Source organism: Xiphophorus hellerii, chromosome 9 (genome assembly GCF_003331165.1).
Source record: "Xiphophorus hellerii strain 12219 chromosome 9, Xiphophorus_hellerii-4.1, whole genome shotgun sequence".
NCBI lineage: Eukaryota > Metazoa > Chordata > Actinopteri > Cyprinodontiformes > Poeciliidae > Xiphophorus > Xiphophorus hellerii.
In genome coordinates this window covers 28399427-28405871 of record NC_045680.1, presented here as the reverse complement: position 1 = coordinate 28405871, position 6445 = coordinate 28399427, and the positions used below count along the sequence as shown (strand labels likewise).

The window sequence follows — 6445 nt, the reverse complement described above, 5'->3', positions numbered from 1 at the left end:
ACAGTGTAGTTGTCAGGTATGTTTTCTGCATTTTGCTTCAGTGGCCATTGTCCATCCTCCACATGTTTCCTTCAGTTTAACTGAGGAATTGACATTTTTAGGTTTTCATTTTTATTTTTTAATTATTTGTAAAACTTAAGAAGTTTGGGAGCCCAGTTCTCTTTCTGCAGTGTAATCACAGTAAAAAAAAATACCTGTTGCAAAATTCTACAACAATAGCATATTAGTGTGCTCTAACAAGGCCCATAAAAAAGGCCTATTTTTTATGGTTTGTTTCTAAATTGATAAATACTTTGCTTGTTAATTGTGTTTTTGACTAGCTCATGTGTTCATAATGAGCATCATGTCATTTTATTTGCATCAGCATTGTTGTGGGACAAATGCTGCTATTTTTACAGGCTCATTAACAAAACAACTGAACAATCAATGAAGACAGATTCCTTCACAGCACTCACTCTGCCTCTTTTCTGTCTGTTTGCTATTATTTGGCAAGTGTTGAAGATGTTTTACATTTTTTAGTGCGTATGTTATTTTCTGTCAATAAGCTGTGGTTTATGTAGAATTATGGCCGTTTAGGAGGAAGAGGGCTTGTGGCTAGCAGTGTGGCTGTTTAAGCAAGAGGGATTGAGAAGCCTCAGTTTAGAACGTGTGTTTCTCTGGTCGGATGAAATGACTTACATCTGGAACTCGAATATTTAATATGACTAAACCGATGTTTCAAAGGGAATGTAAGGTCTGGCAGACTGGAAACTTAAGTTGTTTGTTGACTTGATGGCGCACTTTTACTGGCACATTGCTTCCTTTACCTGCTGCTGCATGCCTGTGATCAAGCTACAGTGAAAACAAATCCAAGAAGTGAATGTAACACACATTAACTTAGGAAGTAATATATGTATAGAAATGATTTATTCTGTTTCTGTATTTTCTGACAAAAACAAATGGATAATTATTTGCTGACTCATCAAAATTGTCAAGGATAAACAGGAGAAATGTTAAAGTAAGCCTGTCTCTCCATGTAAACACAGTGTATATAACCTTATTTATTGGGGATAGTATTTTTTAGCAATAACTCAGGGGTACCTTGATTCAGAATAGAGTTAGCAAGTTGATATCCACTGTTCTAAAACCGAAAACCCTGAGTATCACAGAACTGGTTTACTCAGAGTAACTGTCTGTTACTCAGAGCTTGCTAACCCTGCTTTATGAAACAGGGCTCTGGTGTCATGCTGATTCTCAAGGGTTAAATTTTATAGGTGATCATACATTTTCCATTTTTGATTCTGATTCAGCACTAGCTGTTGACACAGATTTAATGTTTAAATACTATATATTTTACACGTTACTGAACAAAATGTTTACTTTTAACTATCCATCCATCCATTTTCTGTCCCCAGTGGGGTTGGGAGGTGCTGGTGCCTATTTCCAGCTAACGTTTCGGGTGAGAGGCGGGGTACAACCTGGACAGGTCGCCAGTCTGTAGCAGTCCATACTTTTAACTATTCATGTTATTTTGAATGAAGAATGCTGTAATATTGTGGAATTGTAGTCATTTTTCAACCATTCATTTGAATCATTTGAAGATTTTTTTTTCACCAGCCACCACTAGTTAGGACCCTTTCTACTCATTATTTACAGACTGTCTCAGGCTCATATTCATTAACTTTCACTGCTGTGTTGATGACACCAAGATTTATAGTTCCCCTTAACCTAATTTCAGCCTTCCATTTCCCTTCTTTACTATCACTTGCTGATTAAATTGTGGACCTCCTTCAGCTTTCTCAAACTTACAAGAAATAAAAGATGCTTGCAGTCTTGGACTAGGTTTCACATAGACCAAACCCCATCTTTCCATTAGCATTGACAGTTCCTCCATCCTTGCTTGCCCTTAGATGAGGAGTCTGGCTGTCATCCCTGTCAGAATTTTGGTCTCACACAAGTAATACCACCTACACAGCATCAATCAACTCTGCCCTTTCCTCACTTCATGCTGCTGCCATCTTTATCCTTAGTCTCGTCATGTCACAGAATGAGTACTGCAACTCTTTTCCTTTTGGTCTTTGATATTGGAAGCAAAGACTTTCTTTCCAGATTCAGTCAAAACTCTAAACTTGTCTGTTTAAACTTTCTGACCATCTTTGACATAGACTCTGGTTGTTATCTGCAGCAGGTTTGCCACATTGTTTAATTTTAATGATAGTTTATTGATTTATGTGATCTATAAGATGTTTTTGGGTTTCAGAAATGTGCTCTCGACTGATTCAAGCTGAAAATGTTGCATCCGGTAACATTGTCATTGGTCAGTGCATTAGTTTTAGTTTCATGACATTAAAGCTGAACATTGAGACCAGATGAAGCTCAAGCATCATTTTCTCACCATAATCATAATTGGTTAATGTCTTGAGAATTCAATTCTTTACATAATCATATAGAATCATGGCTTGGTTGTCCCCATACATCAGAGTAGTCAACTCATGACCTTTGTCAATTTTACAGACATACTGATTCGAATGGCTATTACCAGTCATGGTTGTAGCCTCATATGATAATGCAGACACATCAGCTGCACTGTTGACACAATTAGCTGAAAAAGCTGATTAAAACCTTTTTAATTAAAAGCCTTGCTGTCAGATGAGAGATAACAAAGTTCAGCTCTGCTTACCTCTATTATTACTTGCTATCTTTATGTGAAAAATGTGTGAATTACATATTTCTGTCTTTGGCAGTTGCCTAAGGGACCATTTAGCATATATTAGTTTTCCTTAAAGTAAAAGGGCTTCAGTTAGCAATTCTCATGTCCCAGAACAAATAACAAAACTGCTGAGTTTTAAAGGCAGCTAACAAAGGAGTTTATCCCCAAGCATCAAGATGACAGTTACCATAATAATGCATTATCAGATGAATTATACACAGCTCTCATATACAACATTTTTATTGTTCCTTACCTTGTGTTCATTAGTAGTATTGTTACTTAACTATGAACTAAAGTAGTGATCTTAGATAATTCAATTAAAAATTAAATTGTTTCTTTTTAAGACTCAAGTATAACAGATGTATGTATGGTTTGTTTTAGTGTTGGCGTGTGTGGGCGGGTGGGTGTGTGCGTGTGGGTGTTTTGTGGTTCTGGGTGTGTATGTACAGGTCACAAAAATGATTGATGAGAAGCATGGAGAAATGAGACAAAGCACAGGAAATTAAAAAACTTGCAGTGGTTGATGGAGTTCAGTGCTGCTGTGTACGGGTCCATTAGCAGGTTTCAGATATTATATTACTATTGAACCCTTCTCTCTAACCTTAAATATATATATATATATATATATATATATATATATATATATATATATCCCACTCCTTCTCCCCTTCCCCTGATATTGCTTCAACTGACTGCTGATTGAATGCCACCTTTTTTTAACATTGTCCATTTATAAAAATGTCACTGACACACATAAGGAGACGAGGAATTAAGGCAAAGAATAGTGAGTGCAGAGAGTATTTAGTAATATATGTGCAGGTCAATGGAGAAGAGATTTAAAAGTGGTTTTATTTATCAAAGTTATAAGGGCTGCGATTTGTTCTGTGATACTGAGTCAGGAATCTGGCTGCATCTTAACACAGCTGATAGTGATGGATGTCTTTGATCCCTTTTCCCCATAACCAACCACTGGTTTATGAGAAACTAAAATACATGTTCTGTCTTAGTCAAAATTACAATCAGAAACTAAACATTTAGTTAACTAAACCGTGAATACTTGCTTGTTATCATCCTTATGTTAAAACAGCATATTCCCGTGATGTTGTGTTATTTCTAATGAAGCACAATGAGAAGTAAGAAAGAATTAAAACCATCCACCCATCAATGGTCTTCCACTTCTAATGTGTCCTTTCTGATATTTGAATAGTCATTTCTTTCCTCTGCAGTTCCACTCGCTTGTCTGGGATTTGTCCCATTAAGCTTGATTTCTCAGGATGAATTTCAACAGGGCCAATCAATGAACAGAATGATTCACTGATTGGCATCATCACAGAAATGATGTTGAATTTCTGTTCTAATTTAGAATTGTAGTCTGACTACCGTTGTAGTTTGCCAAACGCAAACTTCAACAGAGTCTCTGCCTGAGGAGCCAACTGTTTCTCAATAACCAAGAGTCTGGAGTCTCTGAGCAAAGCAGAGTGTAGAACAATGAGCTGGTTTTTACTGGGCTATTTCCAGTTGGACAAGCTCACAAAACCTCCAAACCAAAGTGCCAGGGAAGCATCTTCATCAGATTCCCAAACCGCCTCAATGAACTTCTTCCTATTCACAGGGCCAGGGGCTCTATGCCAGACTCCCCTTGGACTGTATAAGTTTGTACCTCTTGTCTAAGGCCTAGCCACAAAATGGAGGAAGCACATTCCTATCCAGGATCTCATACTTTCACTCCCTTTTTTACTACTTTGAGTTGTTGAAGGAGTACTATTGTCCCTATGGTTCTCGGTGTTTGTTCACTTCTGGTACACTCTCTCACAGTAAATTGACCTTGGAGGAGGTCAATTTGTCTCCTCCAAGATAAATTGGAGGAGCCATTTATTGACTTTGATGATAGGGAACCACATTAGCAGGTCCAGTAACAGGGCATTCTTCTGGAGCCAGACCTGAAAAGAGCTCAGCCCAAGGAAGCGTCAGGATGCTGGGCTCCATGTGAGCCCAGCGTTTGCTGTTAGGAACACTGGGACTGGATGTAGCAAGGTGCAGGTAGCAGGCAAGTGTGTTGGTCTGGACCTACTGTGTGTTGGCATCATAACTAAGATCATTTGCATCATGTAGTGTCATGCATTCATGCTCTTTGTGGCATTGTCATACTAGACTAATTTGATATAATTTAACATAATCTCCTGTTGTGAAGCCTTAATGAGGATATTGTCAGGACTGTGGGTTTTGGGGATTTTGTTTTTTGGGTGTTTCTGTTTCATTTTAGTTTTTCCTTTCAGGGTTATTCTAGTTTCATTATTTAAGGTAAATTATTTTGGTTAGATTTGTATTGCTCTTATTCTTCTTATTTCAGTTCCTCTTAGTGTTTTTAGTTATGTTTATTTCTTAGTTATTTCAGTGTCCTAGGTTCAGTTGTTGCTTTTGGTCTGAGTCTATGTCTGTCTTTCTCTAGTGATTCTAGTTAGATTATTTCTTTTAGTCCTTCTAGTTATTCCTTGTTTTAGCCTCTATCGTAGTGTTTCTAGTTTTCTTATTATGTTACTTTAGGTCTAGTTCTTCTTTAATGGCTCAATCTTTGTCCATCTTTCTTTCTTTTGGTTTTGTTGGCTCTAGTGGCCTTTGTTTTGAAAGTAGTCCGACAGGAAAGGGGGTAATTAGAGAGGGGGAAGACATGCAGCAAATGTTACCAGGCCGGAAATTGAACCTGCGACTACTGCCACGAGGACTAAGGCCTTCATACGTGGGTCATGCTTTGTCCCTGAGCCACCACAGTACCACATGTGTCCATCTTTCTTTAAAGGTAAAGGTAAAGCTAATTTTATTTATATAGCACATTTTCAGCAACAAGGCAATGAATGCTTTCCTGCTTTACAGGAATTAAAAGGAAATACAAACAAAATAACAAACCAAAGGAAAGAGCAAAAGAAGAAAAAGCTAGTAATGTTGATCCAAAGTAAATAAACTATGTACTTCTATACAGGGTTGCTAGATAAGTATAAGTACGTATCCTCTGGTCTAATTCCTTTTCTGGTTTGGAAGAATGGGAGTCTCAAAAGTAGTTGCTAAGGTAGTTTTTCTGGATTCCAAGTTCTAATCCCTGTTCTGGGTTGCTAAATAAGTGTAAGTAAGTAAGTTAGTATTCTCAGGACTTTCTAAGTATGCCCTAAATTTGTAAAAGTAATGAGTACTTCACAGTTTCTAAGTAATAATAAAAACTAAGTGTTCCTGGAAGATTTTTTTCTGGATTCTTAGTTTGTTCTAATTCCTTTTCTGGGTTGCAATAGTAGGAGTCTCTCTGCATAATAATCTAAAAAATAATCTAAGAAGTATAATATTGATCTAAATAGTGAGTACTCTACAGTTTTTAAAGAATAAGCTAAAGAGTGACTAATCTAATTCCTTTTCTGGGTTAAAAGTAAGTACTCCACAGTTTTCTAAATAATAAAATAAAAAGAGGAAATGACACATTAGGGCACAAGGCAACATTCAGACAAAACAAAGACATGAGTGAAGGCAGTGACATCACAGGGCCATCAAACCACATTGTTGAGCCTCCCGGCAGAAGTCCGATAAGATCTTTTTATCAAGGCATGTCCTTGGGAGCGCTCAGCTTCACAGCTGCATGGATTACAGGAGGGGGTGAGATGGGAAGGAGCGTTATGTTTATATATCTTCAAGGAGATTGGAAATATGCAGCACTTCCAAGGCAACATGGGACAAGCCAATTCAGATACAGAATGTCTTAGATCGGGTAGATTA

At 37.4% G+C, this 6445-nt stretch overlaps 1 long non-coding RNA gene across 1 annotated transcript; it reads left to right on the top strand.

Moving 5' to 3' along the window:
* The first annotated feature begins 5559 nt into the window (after positions 1 to 5559).
* LOC116726082 (uncharacterized) lies at positions 5560 to 6050 on the top strand. Its single transcript, XR_004340541.1, has 2 exons — positions 5560 to 5699; positions 5833 to 6050. It is a non-coding gene; the product is annotated as an uncharacterized LOC116726082 (long non-coding RNA).
* Positions 6051 to 6445: the final 395 nt, after the last annotated feature.